This window comes from Lithobates pipiens, unplaced genomic scaffold, assembly GCF_037356315.1.
Source record: "Lithobates pipiens isolate NorthernLeopardFrog02 unplaced genomic scaffold, aLitPip1_a1.2 Scaffold_78, whole genome shotgun sequence".
Taxonomy (NCBI): domain Eukaryota; kingdom Metazoa; phylum Chordata; class Amphibia; order Anura; family Ranidae; genus Lithobates; species Lithobates pipiens.
The window spans coordinates 1,152,200-1,170,000 of record NW_027507901.1 but is presented as its reverse complement, the minus strand read 5'-3'; positions in this window follow the sequence as shown (position 1 = coordinate 1,170,000).

The window sequence follows — 17,801 nt, the reverse complement described above, 5'->3', positions numbered from 1 at the left end:
GATTATCGCTTAGGGTGCTATGCCTGAACTTTTGCAGTGCCCTTGTCTACTGCTCAGCCTAGCCCGGGAAACCAGCCAACATAGGCAAGCAGCTTTCGGCTCGTTGGTCTAGGGGTATGATTCTCGCTTTGGGTGCGAGAGGTCCCGGGTTCTTTTACTTATTTTTATAAAATGGACCCCAGATCATCATCCTTTTCCTAGAAACTTGTGTTTTTCCTATACAATGATGAAGTCTCATCTTAGTGTTCGGATGACCCGGGGTTATATGTAACAGAATACCTATGGAGGTCCATGTCCCGAGTGTCCCCCATTATCCCTCCAATGTATAAACAGGTATCCCTGGTCCTCACGCATTCTGCTCCAGACAAATTCAACGTATCAATGTGCCCAGGGAGAGGTGTATTGTATCCATAACATTGCATGTTTAATAGACAACCCGGAGAGGAGGGAGAAGGAGGCACCAATAATCATTTATGGATGGCTATAAAATATGGAAATGAAAGCCGTACATAGTCTGTAAAACCCAAAATGTATGCAAAAATTATATTATTGTCCCCCTTCAGGATATTTATACATACATCGCATTGTCATGGTTGTGCGGGAGGAGGGGCACTTGGTGTAATGATGATGTAATGTATATGTATGTACAGATGTCCCCCATCCCTCCTCATCTCCTGTCATTGTCACCTCTGACTGTCCGGTAGCACTATGCTGAGCTCTGCCTGCCTCCTCACCCTGCTGTGCCTCCAGCTGGCACCCCCTATACAAGGTACCCTCCTCCTCCAAACCAATGCTGTAAAGGCTTTTTCTATGGCTTTGAGGATCAATGATGCAGGAGATGTTTCTTGGCTGGATGATGGGGTCATATGATGAGTTCTGTGGGTGATGGGTCATGTGATGGGTACTGTGGGTGATGGGCCATGTTACGGGTGTTCTGTAAATTGGATTATGCTATGGGTACTGCTAGTAATAGAGGCATGCTATGGATGCTGTGGGTGATGGGGGAAATGGTATGGGTACTGTGGGTGATGGGGTTGTGTGATAAGTATTGCAGGTGATGGGGTCATGTGTTAAGTATTATGGGTGATGGGGTCATGTGATAAGTATTATGGGTGATGGGGTCGTGTGATAAGTATTGTGGGTGATGGGGTCGTGTGATAAGTATTGTGGGTGATGGGGTCGTGTGATAAGTATTGTGGGTGATGGGGTCATGTGATAAGGATTATGGGTGATGGGGTCGTGTGATAAGTATTGCAGGTGATGGGGTCATATGATAAGTATTGTGGGTGATGGGGTCGTGTGATAAGTATTGCGGGTGATGGGGTCGTGTGATAAGTATTGCGTGTGATGGGGTCGTGTGATAAGTATTGCGGGTGATGGGGTCGTGTGATAAGTATTATGGGTGATGAGGTCGTGTGATAAGTATTGCGGGTGATGGGGTCGTGTGATAAGTATTGCGGGTGATGGGGTCTTGTGATAAGTATTGCGTGTGATGGGTCGTGTGATAAGTATTGTGGGTGATGGGGTCGTGTGATAAGTATTGCGGGTGATGGGGTCGTGTGATAAGTATTGCGGGTGATGGGGTCATGTGATAAGTATTGCGTGTGATGGGGTCGTGTGATAAGTATTGCTTGTGATGGGGTCGTGTGATAAGTATTATGGGTGATGGGGTCGTGTGATAAGTATTGCGGGTGATGGGGTCGTGTGATAAGTATTGCGTGTGATGGGGTCGTGTGATAAGTATTGCGTGTGATGGGGTCGTGTGATAAGTATTACGGGTGATGGGGTCGTGTGATAAGTATTATGTGTGATGGGGTCGTGTGATAAGTATTATGGGTGATGGGGTCATGTGATAAGTATTATGGGTGATGGGGTTATGTGATAAGTATTGCGGGTGATGGGGTCGTGTGATAAGTATTGCGGGGGATGGGGTCATGTGATAAGTATTGCGGGGGATGGGGTCATGTGATAAGTATTGCGGGTGATGGGGTCATGTGATAAGTATTGCGGGTGATGGGGTCGTGTAATGGGTGTTCTGTATAATGGACCATGTTATGGGTACTGCTGGTGATGGAGGCATGCTATGTTTGCTGTGGGTGATGAGGGCATGTTATGGGTGTTGTCGTTAAAGGTCCACCCCTGTATGAACCCAGATCTATAGGAGGCCTCACTTGTGCTGTATGTACTCAGCTCTATAGCATACCTCTCCTGTATAGATTTAGGCCTACAGAAGGTCTCTCCTGTATATACTTAGATCTATAGGATGTCTCTCCTGTATAGACTCAGATTTATATAAGGTCACCTCTGTACAAACTCAGATTCATAGAAAGCCTCTGTATAGACTCAGGTCGTATAGGCCTCTTTTATATAGGCTCAGATCTATAGATAAGAGTCCTCTTTTACATAGGCTGGGATCTATAGAAGGCCTCTTTTGTATAAGCTGAGTTCTGTCGGAGGCTTCTCCTGTATAGACTCAGATTTATAGGAAGTCTCTTGTATGGACTGATCAATAGAAGGCCTACTTTGTATCGACTCAGATCTATAGAAGGCCTCTCCTGTATAGACTCAGATCTTATAGAATGCCCATTTCATATAGACTGAGATCTATGGGAAGCTTCTTTTGCATAGACTCAGTTCTATAGAAGACCTACTTTGTAAAAACTCAGGTCTTTAGAAGGCCTACCTTGTATTTACTCAGATCTATAGGAGACCTCTCCTGTATGGACTCAGATCTGTAGAACCGCTCTCCTGTGTGGGCTGAGATCTATAAGAGGCCTCTCCAGCATAGACTCCGATGTATAGAAAGCGTCTCCTGTATGGACTTAGATCTATAGGATGCCTCTCCTGTATGAACTCAGATCTATAGGATGCCTCTCCTGTATGGGCTGAGATCTATAGGATGCCTCTCCTGTACGGGCTGAGATCTATAGGATGCCTCTCCTGTACGGGCTGAGATCTATAGGATGCCTCTCCTGTATGAACTCAGATCTATAGGATGCCTCTCCTGTATGGGCTGAGATCTATAGGATGCCTCTCCTGTATGGGCTGAGATCTATAGGATGCCTCTCCTGTATGGGCTGAGATCTATAGAAGGCCTCTCCTGTATGGACTCCGATCTATAGAAGGCCTCTCCTGTATGGACTCAGATCTATAGGATACCTCTCCTGTATGGGCTGAGATCTATAGGAGGCCTCTCCTGTTGAATTCAGATTTATAGGATGGCTCTCTTGTATAGACTTAGATCTCTAGGAGACTGATCCTGTATAGACGTTAGATCTGTAGAAGGCCTCTTACAGATAGACATTGGTAGACTACTCCTCTTGTATAGACAAATCTATAGGACTCCTCACATATAGACATACATGTATAGCACACCTCCTATATAAACACAGCTCTGTGGGTTATATATTCTATATATCCACCAATGTATCTCTTACTCTTATACTGTATACTATCTTCCTGCTGTATATCCATTGAGGTGTGCCATGACCAGCTCCCATCTTCCCATAGCACAGTGTATATAGGACAATAATGGCATTATGGTAGGGATGAGTGCCCCATGCACCTCCATGACTAAGCCCCATGGATAGGACGAAACGTGTTGGTGTGTGTGGCTGGGACTGAGATAGACTGAGGCTGATACCACCTCCTTGATGTCTTGGATTGCCTGGTGTGCGGCTCATACATAGCTCATACTCACCAAGCTAAGTTCCGTTTGCTGGAGGTTTGTTAAACCCAGTCTGAAATCCTGACCTTGAAATCAGCACCAAACCCCAGTGAAGTGTGTGGGTCTCGAATCTTGTTACTTTCTCTGGCCTTTGTAAAGGTCGGTTTGCAAGCTTTTGAGAAAAGAAGGACGTGGCAAGCTGGACCCTTCCATGGCAGACATGTACCAATGCAAAAAGAATTAAAAGAAGCAAAATGTAATGATGAGTGTGTCTTTAATGAGCCTTAAAGGTCATCAATAATACAGACTTCCCATAAATAACAGGCCTGGGAGATGCCTTAAAGTGGTTGTAAACCTCAGACATGAAATATGAACATAGCATATCCCTCTATAGTGTGCACTTGTCTCAGTCCAGAGCACTAAGTGTCATTTCTCTCTGCTGCCTCCTTCCTCTGCCTTAATGAGTCGATTCTTACGTTAAGTTTTTCTGACACCGGGAGAAAAATGATGATGGGGGAGCGAGCTCCAGCACACAACCTGAGATTAATAGCCTCAACTCACTTCCTGTGTGAAAGGGGGGGTGTCCCTCCCCTCCAATCAGCTCCCAGAGCTCTCATCACTGATGTAACTTCAGCTCTCCGCCCCCTGCTTTTCAGAGCCAAGAGATCCTGTGCAAAATTCTGCACTTTCAATGGATGTAGTAGAAAGATGGCTCTAGATAAACAGGTACAACTGATGTAGGAGGATTTGTTTCACCTGAGACTAGTCACTTCACCGGGAACATTGAAGGGATTACAATGACTTTAAACCAACACACCAATATGATTCCCTGCAGCAAGAAAACTATTGACATTTGTGTGTTGGGTTCCCCCTTAGAAGTCATCAAGCAGATAAACCTTGGATATGGATTTTGAAAGGCAACCCACTTTCTTGAGGGGACAGTACATATTCTGTACAAAGAAATGGTGTGGGTATCCCCCAAAGACTTCATACAAGAGCCTTGTCCTTGATGTTTTTAATTTATTTACTTTATGCCTGGGTCTCTCCACAAAATCTATGCAACCTGAGTGGGTGGCCAGGAAAGGAGAGGGCAGTGAACATGCACCCCCATCCTGTCACAGGCTCCTCCCATGAACATAAGTATCACAGGCTCCTCCCATGTACATAAGTATCACAGGCTCCTCCCATGTACAGAAGTATCACAGGCTCCTCTCATGTATAGAAGTATCATAGGCTCCTCCCATGTACAGAAGTATCACAGGCTCCTCCCATGTACAGAAGTATCACAGGCTCCTCCCATGCACATAAGTATTACAGGCTCCTCCCACGCACATAAGTATCACAGGCTCCTCCCATGTACAGAAGTATCACAGGCTCCTCCCATGTACAGAAGTATCACAGGCTCCTCCCATGTACAGAAGTATCACAGGCTCCTCCCATGCACATAAGTATTACAGGCTCCTCCCATGCACATAAGTATCACAGGCTCCTCCCATGTACAGAAGTATCACAGGCTCCTCCCATGTACAGAAGTATCACAGGCTCCTCCCATGTACAGAAGTATCACAGGCTCCTCCCATGTACATAAGTATCACAGGCTCCTCCCATGTACATAAGTATTACAGGCTCCTCCCATGTAGATAAGTATCACAGGCTCCTCCCATTTACATAAGTATCACAGGCTCCTCCCATGTACAGAAGTATCACAGGCTCCTCCCATGTACAGAAGTATCACATTCTCCTTCCATGTACATAAGTATCACAGGCTCCTCCCATTTACATAAGTATCACAGGCTCCTCCCATGTACATAAGTATCACAGGCTCCTCCCATGTACATAAGTATCACAGGCTCCTTCCATGTACATAAGTATCACAGGCTCCTCCCATGTACATAAGTATCACAGGCTCCTCCCATGTACAGAAGTATCACAGGCTCCTCTCATGTACAGAAGTATCACAGGCTCCTCCCATGTACAGAAGTATCACAGGCTCCTCTCATGTACAGAAGTATCACAGGCTCCTCCCATGTACAGAAGTATCACAGGCTCCTCCCATGTACAGAAGTATCACAGGCTCCTCCCATGCACATAAGTATTACAGGCTCCTCCCACGCACATAAGTATCACAGGCTCCTCCCATGTACATAAGTATCACAGGCTCCTCCCATGTACAGAAGTATCACAGGCTCCTCCCATGTACAGAAGTATCACAGGCTCCTCCCATGCACATAAGTGTCACAGGCTCCTCCCATGTACATAAGTATCACAGGCTCCTCCCATGTACATAAGTATCACAGGCTCCTCCCATGTACATAAGTATCACAGGCTGACCATGTACATAAGTATTACAGGCTCCTCCCATGTAGATAAGTATCACAGGCTCCTCCCATTTACATAAGTATCACAGGCTCCTCCCATGTACAGAAGTATCACAGGCTCCTCCCATGTACATAAGTATCACAGGCTCCTTCCATGTACATAAGTATCACAGGCTCCTCCCATTTACATAAGTATCACAGGCTCCTCCCATGTACAGAAGTATCACAGGCTCCTCCCATGTACATAAGTATCACAGGCTCCTTCCATGTACATAAGTATCACAGGCTCCTCCCATGTACATAAGTATCACAGGCTCCTCCCATGTACAGAAGTATCACAGGCTCCTCTCATGTACAGAAGTATCACAGGCTCCTCCCATGTACAGAAGTATCACAGGCTCCTCTCATGTACAGAAGTATCACAGGCTCCTTCCATGTACATAAGTATCACAGGCTCCTCCCATGTACATAAGTATCACAGGCTCCTCCCATGTACAGAAGTATCACAGGCTCCTCCCATGTACAGAAGTATCACAGGCTCCTCCCATGTACATAAGTATCACAGGCTCCTTCCATGTACATAAGTATCACAGGCTCCTCCCATGTACATAAGTATCACAGGCTCCTCCCATGTACAGAAGTATCACAGGCTCCTCTCATGTACAGAAGTATCACAGGCTCCTCCCATGTACAGAAGTATCACAGGCTCCTCCCATGTACAGAAGTATCACAGGTTCCTCCCATGCACATAAGTATTACAGGCTCCTCCCACGCACATAAGTATCACAGGCTCCTCCCATGTACAGAAGTATCACAGGCTCCTCCCATGTACAGAAGTATCACAGGCTCCTCCCATGTACAGAAGTATCACAGGCTCCTCCCATGTACATAAGTATCACAGGCTCCTCCCATGTACATAAGTATTACAGGCTCCTCCCATGTAGATAAGTATCACAGGCTCCTCCCATTTACATAAGTATCACAGGCTCCTCCCATGTACAGAAGTATCACAGGCTCCTCCCATGTACAGAAGTATCACAGGCTCCTTCCATGTACATAAGTATCACAGGCTCCTCCCATTTACATAATTATCACAGGCTCCTCCCATGTACATAAGTATCACAGGCTCCTCCCATGTACATAAGTATCACAGGCTCCTCCCATGTACATAAGTATCACAGGCTCCTCCCATGTACATAAGTATCACAGGCTCCTCCCATGTACAGAAGAATCACAGGCTCCTCTCATGTACAGAAGTATCACAGGCTCCTCTCATGTACAAAAGTATCACAGGCTCCTCCCATGTACAGAAGTATCACAGGCTCCTCTCATGTACAGAAGTATCACAGGCTCCTCCCATGTACAGAAGTATCACAGGCTCCTCCCATGTACAGAAGTATCACAGGCTCCTCCCATGCACATAAGTATTACAGGCTCCTCCCACGCACATAAGTATCACAGGCTCCTCCCATGTACAGAAGTATCACAGGCTCCTCCCATGTACAGAAGTATCACAGGCTCCTCCCATGTACAGAAGTATCCCAGGCTCCTCCCATGCACATAAGTGTCACAGGCTCCTCCCATGTACATAAGTATCACAGGCTCCTCCCATGTACATAAGTATCACAGGCTCCTCCCATGTACATAAGTATCACAGGCTCCTCCCATGTACATAAGTATTACAGGCTCCTCCCATGCAGATAAGTATCACAGGCTCCTCCCATTTACATAAGTATCACAGGCTCCTCCCATGTACATAAGTATCACAGGCTCCTCCCATGTACAGAAGTATCACAGGCTCCTCTCATGTACAGAAGTATCACAGGCTCCTCCCATGTACAGAAGTATCACAGGCTCCTCCCATGTACATAAATATCACAGGCTCCTTCCATGTACATAAGTATCACAGGCTCCTCCCATGTACAGAAGTATCACAGGCTCCTCCCATGCACATAAGTATCACAGGCTCCTCCCACGCACATAAGTATCACAGGCTCCTCCCATGTACAGAAGTATCACAGGCTCCTCCCATGTACAGAAGTATCACAGGCTCCTCCCATGTACAGAAGTATCACAGGCTCCTCCCATGTACAGAAGTATCACAGGCTCCTCCCATTTACATAAGTATCACAGGCTCCTCCCATGTACAGAAGTATCACAGGCTCCTCCCATGTACATAAGTATCACAGGCTCCTCCCATGTACATAAGTATCACAGGCTCCTTCCATGTACATAAGTATCACAGGCTCCTCCCATTTACAGAAGTATCACAGGCTCCTCCCATGTACAGAAGTATCACAGGCTCCTCCCATGTACAGAAGTATCACAGGCTCCTTCCATGTACATAAGTATCACAGGCTCCTCCCATGTACAGAAGTATCACAGGCTCCTCCCATGTACAGAAGTATCACAGGCTCCTCCCATGTACAGAAGTATCACAGGCTCCTTCCATGTACATAAGTATCACAGGCTCCTCCCATGTACATAAGTATCACAGGCTCCTCCCATGTACAGAAGTATCACAGGCTCCTCCCATGTACAGAAGTATCACAGGCTCCTCCCATGCACATAAGTATTACAGGCTCCTCCCACGCACATAAGTATCACAGGCTCCTCCCATGTACAGAAGTATCACAGGCTCCTCCCATGTACAGAAGTATCACAGGCTCCTCCCATGTACAGAAGTATCACAGGCTCCTCCCATGCACATAAGTGTTACAGGCTCCTCCCATGTACATAAGTATCACAGGCTCCTCCCATGTACATAAGTATCACAGGCTCCTTCCATGTACATAAGTATCACAGGCTCCTCCCATTTACATAAGTATCACAGGCTCCTCCCATGTACAGAAGTATCACAGGCTCCTCCCATGTACATAAGTATCACAGGCTCCTTCCATGTACATAAGTATCACAGGCTCCTCCCATGTACAGAAGTATCACAGGCTCCTTCCATGTACATAAGTATTACAGGCTCCTCCCATGTACATAAGTATCACAGGCTCCTTCCATGTACATAAGTGTCACAGGCTCCTCCCATGTACATAAGTATCACAGGCTCCTCCCATGTACATAAGTATCACAGGCTTCTCCCATGTACATAAGTATTACAGGCTCCTCCTGTGATACTTCTGTACATGGGATGAGCCTGTGATACTTCTGTACATGGGAGGAGCCTGTGATACTTGTGTACATGGGAGGAGCCTGTGATACCTGTGTACATGGGAGGAGCCTGTGATACTTGTGTACATGGGAGGAGCCTGTGATACTTGTGTACATGGGAGGAGCCTGTGATACTTGTGTACATGGGAGGAGCCTGTGATACTTCTGTACATGAGAGGAGCCTGTGATACTTCTGTACATGGGAGGAGCCTGTGATACTTATGTACATGGAAGGAGCCTGTGATACTTATGTACATGGGAGGAGCCTGTGATACTTATGTACATGGGAGGAGCCTGTAACACTTATGTGCATGGGAGGAGCCTGTGATACTTCTGTACATGGGAGGAGCCTGTGATACTTATGTACATGGGATTTTTTGTTTTTTATTTTTAAGAAATTGGAAAAGATTTCAAACAAACTTCTCTCACGTTGTCTTTATGGGGGATGTTTGTAGAATTTTGAGGAAAATAATGAATTCAATCCATTTTGGAATAAAGGTGTAACATAAAATGTGAAGCGCTGTGAATACTTTCCGGATGCTCTGTAATTTCCCTGTCCAACAAACTGCAAACCAACTGCGTTCGGCTCAATCTCAGGTCGATCGCAATCCGAAGCTCGTCCTCGATGATGAGTGGTGTCTCTGTGTTTTCTGTATCCTTGCTGCTTTGCATAATGTGTACACACTATATATACACACTATATATACACACTATATATACACACTATATATACACACTATATATACACACTATATATACACACTATATATACACACTATATATACACACTATATATGCACACTATATGTGCACACTATATATACACACTATATATACACACTATATATACACACTATATATACACACCACACAGCCGGCTGCTGCTTTGCATTGAGTCCCATCACTGGAGATAATGAGAAGATTTATTGTGAGTATATAAACACCAGCGGCCCAGCGATGCAAATATGCGGCATGTGGGCATTAAAGCCCACCATTTTGTCCACCTTAACCTTAAAACAAACAAAAAATCCCCTGCAAGGCAATGTCATAATGTGCTAGTATGCATCATATACTAGCACATTATGAGAGACTTACCTTAAAACAAAGCCATCCAACATTACACTGTCACCGCTGAGAGGGCTTTCATCTTCACCAGGTCTTCTTACCAGGTTTGCTTGAATGCAGGAGCTGCCGTTTATGGCACAGTATGCCGGACCTTCACAGCACATGCGCCAGTGAGGTCACCAGCTGACAGGGAGGACAGCGTGGATGCAGCCAGGTGGAGGGGAGGACAGGGTGGGAGCAGCCAGGTGGAGGGGAGGACAGGGTGGGAGCAGCCAAGTGGAGGGGAGGACAGGGTGGGTGCATCCAGGTGGAGGAGAGGACAGGGTGGGAGCAGCCAGGTGGAGGGGAGGACAGGGTGGGAGCAGCCAGGTGGAACGGAGGACAGGGTGGGAGCTGTCAGGTGGAGGGGAGGACAGGGTGGGAGCAGTCAGGTGGAGGGGAGGACAGGGTGGGAGCAGCCAGGTGGAGGGAGGACAGGGTGGATGCAGCCAAGTGGAGGGAAGGACAGGGTGGGAGCAGACAGGTGGAGAAGAGGACAGGGTGGATGCAGCCAGGTGGAGGAGAGGACAGGGTGGATGCAGCCAAGTGGAGGGGAGGACAGGGTGGATGCAGCCAGGTGGAGGAGAGGACAAGGTGGATGCAGCCAAATGGAGGGAGAACAGGGTGGATGCAGCCAGGTGGAGAGGAGGACAGGTTTGATGTAGCCAGGTGGAGGGGAGGACAGGTTTGATGCAGCCAGGTGGAGGGGAGGACAGGGTGGGAGCAGCCAAGTGGAGGGGAGGACAGGTTTGATGTAGCAAGGTGGAGGGGAGGATAGGTTTGATGCAGCCAGGTGGAGGGGAGGACAGGGTGGGAGCAGCCAGGTGGAGGGGAGGACAGGGTTGGAGCAGCCAGGTGGAGGGGAGGACAGGTTTGATGTAGCCAGGTGGAGGGGAGGACAGGTTTGATGTAGCCAGGTGGAGGAGAGGACAGGTTTGATGCAGCCAGGTGGAGGGGAGGACAGGGTGGATGCATCCAGGTGGAGGGGAGGACAGTGTGGATGCAGCCAGGTGGAGGGGAGGACAGGGAGGATGCAGCCAGGTGGAGAGGATGGTAGGTTGGATGCAGCCAGGTGGAGGGAGGACAGGGTGGTTGCAGCCAGGTGTAGAGGAGAGTAGGTTGGATGCAGCCAGGTGGAGGGAGGACAGGAAGGATGCAGCCACATGGAGGGGAGGACAGGGTGGATGCAGCCAGGTGGAGGGGAGGACAGGGTGGGAGCAGCCAGGTGGAGGGGAGGGCAGGTTTGATGCAGACAGGTGGAGGGGAGGACAGGGTGGATGCAGCCAAGTGGAGGGGAGGACAGGGTGGATGCAGCCAAGTGGAGGGGAGGACAGGGAGGATGCAGCCAGGTGGAGGGGAGGACAGTGTGGATGCAGCCAGGTGGAGAGGAGGGAAGGTTGGATGCAGCCAGGTGGAGGGAGGACAGGGTGGATGCAGCCAGGTGGAGGGGAGGACAGGGTGGATGCAGCCAGGTGTAGAGGAGAGTAGGTTTGATGCAGCCAGGTGGAGGGGAGGACAGGGTGGATGCAGCCAGGTGAAGCGGAGAACAGGGTGGATGCAGCCAGGTGGAGGGGAGGACAGGGTGGGAGCAGCCAGGTGGAGGGGAGGACAGGTTTGATGCAGCCAGGTGGAGGGGAGGACAGGGTGGATGCGGATAAGTGGAGGGGAGGACAGGGTGGGAGCAGTCAGGTGGAGAGGAGGGTAGGTTTGATGCAGCCAGGTGGAGGGAGGACAGGAAGGATGCAGCCAGGTGGAGGGAGGACAGGAAGGATGCAGCCACGTGGAGGGGAGGACAGGGTGGATGCAGCCAGGTGGAGGGGAGGACAGGGTGGGAGCAGCCAGGTGGAGAGGAGGGTAGGTTTGATGCAGCCAGGTGGAGGGAGGACAGGAAGGATGCAGCCACGTGGAGGGGAGGACAGGGAGGATGCAGCCAGGTGGAGAGGAGAGGACAGGGAGGATGCAGCCAGGTGGAGGGGAGGACAGGGTGGATGCAGCCAGGTGGAGAGGAGGGTAGGTTGGATGCAGCCAGGTGGAGGGAGGACAGGGTGGATGCAGCCAGGTGGAGGGGAGGGGAGGACAGGGTGGATGCAGCCAGGTGTAGAGGAGAGTAGGTTGGATGCAGCCAGGTGGAGGGAGGACAGGGTGGATGCAGCCAGGTGGAGGGGAGGACAGGGTGGATGTAGCCAGGTGGAGTGGAGGAGAGGGTGGATGCAGCCAGGTGTAGAGGAGAGTAGGTTGGATGCAGCCAGGTGGAGGGAGGACAGGAAGGATGCAGCCACGTGGAGGGGAGGACAGGGTGGATGCAGCCAGGTGTAGGGGAGAGTAGGTTAGATGCAGCCAGGTGGAGGGGAGGACAGGATGGATGCAGCCAGGTGGAGGGGAGGACAGGGTGGATGCAGCCAGGAGGAGAGGAGGGTAGGTTGGATGCAGCCAGGTGGAGGGGAGGACAGGGTTGGAGCAGCCAGGTGGAGAGGAGGACAGGGTGGATGCAGCTAGGTGGAGTGGAGGGGAGGACAGGGTGGATGCATCAGATGGAGGGGAGGACAGGTTTGATGCATCCAAGTGGAGGGGAGGACAGGGTGGGAGCAGTCAGGTGGAGAGGAGGGTAGGGTGGATGCATCCAGGTGGAGGGGAGGACAGGGTGGATGCAGCCAAATGGAGGGGAGGACAGGGTGGATGCAGCCAGGTGATGAGGAGGACAGGGTCGGAGCAGCCAGGTGGAGGGGAGGACAGGGTGGATGTAGCCAGGTGGAGGAGAGGACAGGGTGGATGTAGCCAGGTGGAGGAGAGGACAGGGTGGATGTAGCCAGGTGGAGGGGAGGACAGGGTGGATGCAGCCAGGTGTAGGGGAGAGTAGGTTAGATGCAGCCAGGTGGAGGGGAGGACAGGGTGGATGCAGCCAGGTGAAGGGGAGGACAGGGTGGATGCAGCCAGATGGAGGGGAGGACAGGGTGGATGCAGCCAGGAGGAGAGGAGGGTAGGTTGGATGCAGCCAGGTGGAGGGGAGGACAGGGTTGGAGCAGCCAGGTGGAGAGGAGGACAGGGTGGATGCAGCCAGGGGGAGTGGAGGGGAGGACAGGGTGGATGCAGTCAGATGGAGGGGAGGGTAGGGTGGACGCAGTCAGGTGGAGAAGGGGACAGGGTGGATGCAGCCAGGTGGAGAAGAGGACAGGGTGGATGCAGCCAGGTGGAGAAGAGGACAGGGTGGATGCAGCCAGGTGGAGGGGAGGACAGCGTGGATGCATCCAGGTGGAGAAGAGGACAGGGTGGATGCAGCCAGGTGGAGGGGAGGACAGGGTGGATGCAGCCAGGTGGAGGGGAGGACAGCGTGGATGCATCCAGGTGGAGAAGAGGACAGGGTGGATGCAGCCAGGTGGAGGGGAGGACAGGGTGGATGCAGCCAGGTGGAGAAGAGGACAGGGTGGATGCAGCCAGGTGGAGGGGAGGACAGGGTAGATGCAGTCAGATGGAGGGGAGGACAGGGTGGATGCAACCAGGTGGAGGGGAGACATATTGGAACAAGTATGTGGATAAGTAACACCAGGGATGGTAGTGCAGCACCCTGATTTTTAGGCAGGGTTGCGATCAAATGTATTTGCCAAGTGATAGTTGCCTTGGCCAATTGTTAGGAGGTCAATTGATTTTGCCCTAATTCTGGAGTTGCTGCACTTCTCTCTTTTGTCACTAGATGGCCGGGTAACTGGTGGCATTAGATAAGGCAAGGGCATTGGAAGGACAGATTAGGAATCAATGGGGTGTCTGAGCCAATGGGCAGGAATTTTCTTGGGTCCCTTGGCCTGCTGGGAGAACCTATTTATTTGGGTGGAGTCGGGTGATCGGGGTTCCGTGTCACCTGGACGGCTGTCTGGGTGGACGTGCGTTGTATGCCCGGGCTGCTAGGCCAGAAACCTAAGGCCTATCCTGGGGACATCTGGCCTGGTAGGCTGTCTGAGAGCCTATCCAGAAGTAGTGCAGGGTTGGGACTGCAGGCTTGTAGTCCAACCAGAAGTAAGGGTTCCACCGGCCGGGGAACCAGCCGTGGTCAGAGGTAGAGGGGAAGCTGTCGCCACTAAGGGACCATCCACCTTGTTACCAGGGACCACCGTGGGTAAGCTGAGGCCAGTACCAGACATCTCACCAGCCGGGGAAGAAGTGGGAAAGCATCAGCAAGTGCCAGGTCAGGGACCCAGTGGGACAGCAGAGGTGACGCTAGTGGGTGCCAAGCCAGGGACCTAACGGGTCAGCGGGGGGGGAAGTTTGAGACGTATTTGTGAATACCAAGCCAGGGACCCAGCAGTGATTCTTGAGGAAGATACGGAGTGCTAGATTGGAAGAGCTCAGGGGGTCCAGTGGCAGTGGATCAGTAAGTCTAGTGAAAGACTGAGGGCTCAGAGGAAGTGAAATTCTACAACAGGAGATTGTAGAAGAAGTGAAAGAGTTCATTGCAACCTTTGTTAGAAACTTTTACAAGACTGTTGCCATAGGAGACGGCATTCCTACTCATGCAGATGTGATGTCTGGCTAGATACCTTTCCCTGCATGGCTTTCTGCCTATAGAAGTCTCGGAGTCTGACAATTAACATTGCATCTACTTAAAGAGGAAGTGAACCCTGATGGGTGTTACTTCCTCTTTCATTCCCTGGAAAGGCAAAGCATAATGGACTACTATGCATCGCATCGCATCGCATCGTAGCCCATTATGTGTCACTTACCTGACACAGGAGCCAGTGAAGTCACCGATGTCCCCTGTAGTCCGGCGCATCCATCTTCTCGGTGGGGTCTCGCAGCTCCACCGCTGTCATTCGGCGAAGCCGCGATGACGTCACTCCCGCGCATGCGCATGGGAGCCGAGACGCGCGGCATTGCGCGGCATCTTCGTCATCGACTATGCCACGCTCAGTGCACCTGCGCACCGCGCCGTAGACAGCGGTGCCTGTCTTCGGGCAAATATCTCCTAAACCGTGTAGGTTTGGGAGATATTTCTTGGACCTACAGATAAGCCTTAATCTAGGCTTACCTGTAGGTCAAAGTGGTTTGTAAGGGTTTACAACCACTTTAACCACTTAACAACCGCCCATTGCCGATTAACGGCTTCAGGGCGGTTGTTTAACTCTGAGAGGCCGTTAATTAACGGCCTCCCAGAATTCTGCTCTTGCGCGCCCCCTGGGGCGCGCACACGAGAGCATCCGTGACCGCTGGGTCCAGTGGACCCGGTGCATCACGAATCACGGTAAACGGCCGCTCATCGTGGCCGTTTACCACGTGATCGCTCTGTCAAATGACGGAGTGATCACTTGTAAACAAACCGGCTCCATGTTATGACGCCGGTTCCTCCCTCCCCCTCTCTGTAGCATTCTAAAAATTACTGCGCAAATACCGTGCGAGATAAAAAGTTGCAAAGATCACCATTGTATTCTCCAGGGTGTTTGCTAAAAAAGAATATATAATGTTTTGGGGTTCTCTGTAATTTTCTAGCAAATAAATGATAAATTTTACATGTAGGAGAGAAATGTCAGAATTGTCCTGGGTGCTCCAGAACGCCTGAAGGTGCTCCCTGCATGTTGGGCCTCTGTATGTGGACACACTGTGTAAAAGTCTCACACATGTGGTATCGCCGTACTCGGGAGTAATAGCAGAATGTGTTTTGGGGTGTAATTTGTGGTATGCATATGCTGTGTGTGAGAAATAAACTGATAATATGACAATTTTGTGGAAAAAAAAAAAAGTAAACAAAAATCTTGATTTTGCAAAGAATTGTGGGAAAAAATGACAACTTCAAAAAACTCATCATGCCTCTTACTAAATACCTTGGAATGTCTTCTTTCCAAAAAGGGGTCATTTGGGGGGTATTTGTACTTTTATGGCATGTTAGGGTCTCAAGAATTGAAATAGGCCATCAGTGCTTCAGGTGTGATCAATTTTCAGATATTGGCACCACAGCTTGTGGACTCTATAACTTTCACAAAGACCAAATAATATCCACCAATTTGTACTTATTTTTACCAAAGATATGTAGTGGTATAAATTTTGGCCAAAATTTATGAAGAAAAAAATTACTAATCTGCTAAATTTTATAACAGAAACGAAGAAAAATTCATTTTTTTACAGAATTTTCGGTCTTTTTTCTTTTATAGCACAAAAAATAAAAAACCGAGAGGTGATTAAATACCACCAAAAGAAAGCTCTATTTGTGTGAAAAAAAGGACAAAAATTTCATATAGGTCCAGTGTTGCATGACTGAGTAATTGTCATTCAAAATGCGAGAGCACCGAAAGCTGAAAATTGGTCTGGTTATTAAGGGTGTTTAAGTGCCCAGTGGTCAAGTGGTTAAGGGTGTCCTGGCCCCAACCCTAGGGAACAAGACATTTTCAAAAAATATATTGCTATATGATACTTAAGTCCACTTACTGCGACAAAGTAGCCCATGATTAGTGGGTCCTACACTATCCATAGACTGGGAGATCCTGCATCTCTAAACCAAGGGAGCCATACACTCCTCTATATGGGAGAACGAGAGGTCTCCACCATGACACAGGTGGACACTAATGAGAGGCACTGGTGATGGCCCCAACCCTCTCTCCCACAGTTCTGTCCAAGATACAATAAATCTCTTTGCATTCAAGAAGTGTCTGGCGCCAGTGGCGCATCCAGGGTATAGCACATACGGCAAGTGCCATGGGCGCCATATGAAGTGGGTGCTTGTGAGTGGCTGGACCCCCCCCCAACATCGTCCTGTGCACGAGCGGCCTGCGCGCCCCCTGAGGGGCGCGCGCGGCGCGCTCTGTGATCGGCGAGTCTATGAGACTCGCCTGATCACTGATCCGAGCAAGGGGTCGATCCCGCCCCTTTATCACGTGATCAGCTGTCAGCCAATGACAGCTGATCATGTGATACAACGGAGCCGGTAATCGGCTATTATTCCTCCTCGTGCTGACAGCGTGAGGAGAAAAAAAAAGAGCCGATCACCGGCGGCCGTGATCGGGACATCAGTCCTGATCACGGCCAGCCCTGCCAGTGCCCACCTGCCCCCTGCCAGTGCCACCTCATTAAAAAATAAGTGCCCCCCGTCAGTGCCACCCAGCAGTGCCCATAGTGCCACCCAGCAGTGCCCACAGTGCCACCCAGCAGTGCCCACAGTGCCACCCATCAGTGCCCACAATCTGCCTCAACAACGGTGCTGCACCCCAGTGCCACATATCCGTGCCTATCAGTGTCATCTACCAGTGCCCGTCAGTGCCGCCCATCAGTGCCCAGCAGTGCCACCTATCAGAGCCACCTATCAGTGCCACCTATCAGTGCCCATCAGTCCCATCTATCAGTGGTACCTATCAGTGCCTCTTAGTGCCACCCATCCGTGCCACCCATCCGTGCCATCTTATCTGTGCCCATCTTTGCCCATCAGTGCCGCCTTATCTGTGCCCATCAGTACTGCCTTATCTGTGCCTATCGGTGCCACCTTATCTGTGCCTATTAGTGCCGCCTTAACTATGCCTATCAGTGCCCACCAGTGCAGCCTATCAGTGCCCACCAATGCAGCCTATCAGTGCCCA